Source organism: Arachis stenosperma, chromosome 10 (genome assembly GCF_014773155.1).
Source record: "Arachis stenosperma cultivar V10309 chromosome 10, arast.V10309.gnm1.PFL2, whole genome shotgun sequence".
Classification (NCBI taxonomy): domain Eukaryota; kingdom Viridiplantae; phylum Streptophyta; class Magnoliopsida; order Fabales; family Fabaceae; genus Arachis; species Arachis stenosperma.
This window is the reverse complement of record NC_080386.1, coordinates 43,678,311-43,679,169: the sequence shown is the minus strand read 5'-3', so window position 1 is coordinate 43,679,169 and position 859 is coordinate 43,678,311. Positions and strand designations below refer to the sequence as shown.

Sequence of the window (859 nt, the reverse complement as noted above, 5' to 3'; positions counted from 1 at the left end):
AAGCTTAGAGTGGAAGTCCAAACCTTCAGACAGAAGGATGGAGAATCCCTCTATGAAGCTTGGGAAAGATACAAACAATTAATCAGAAAATGTCCTTCTGACATGCTTTCTGAATGGAGCATCATAGGTATTTTCTATGATGGTCTCTCTGAACTATCCAAGATGTCTTTGGATAGCTCTGCTGGAGGATCTCTTCATCTGAAGAAGACACCTACAGAGGCTCAAGAGCTAATTGAAATGGTTGCAAATAACCAATTCATGTACACTTCTGAGAGGAATCCTGTGAACAATGGGGCTGGTCAGAAGAAAGGAGTTCTTGAGATTGACACTCTGAATGCCATTTTGGCTCAGAATAAAATATTGACTCAACAAGTCAATTTGATTTCTCAAAGTCTGTCTAGAATGCAAAATGCACCAAGCAGTACTAAGGATGCTTCATCTGAAGAAGAAGCTTATGATCCTGAGAACCCTTCAATGGAAGAGGTGAATTACCTAGGAGTACCCTATGGAAACACCTATAATTCTTCATGGAGAAATCACCCAAATTTCTCATGGAAGAATCAAGAGAGACCTCAACAAGGTTTTAACAACAATAATGGTGGAAGAAACAGGTTTAGCAATGGCAAGCCTTTTCCATCATCTTCTCAGCAACAGACAGAGAGTTCTAAGCAGAGCCACTCTGACTTAGCAACCATGGTCTCTGATCTAATCAAAACCACTCAAAGTTTCATGACTGAAACAGGGTCTTCCATTAGGAATTTGGAAGGACAAGTGGGTTAGCTGAGCAAGAAAATTACTGAACTCCCTCCTAGTACTCTCCCAAGTAATACAGAAGAAAATCCAAAAGGAGAGTGCAAAG

The 859-nt window shown here is 40.4% G+C and overlaps 1 non-coding gene across 1 annotated transcript; it reads right to left on the bottom strand.

Annotated features, from left to right (window-relative positions):
• On the bottom strand, positions 1 to 108 carry LOC130959476 (small nucleolar RNA R71). Its single transcript, XR_009078553.1, has one exon. It is a non-coding gene; the product is annotated as a small nucleolar RNA R71 (small nucleolar RNA).
• Between the last annotated feature and the right edge of the window lie 751 nt (positions 109 to 859).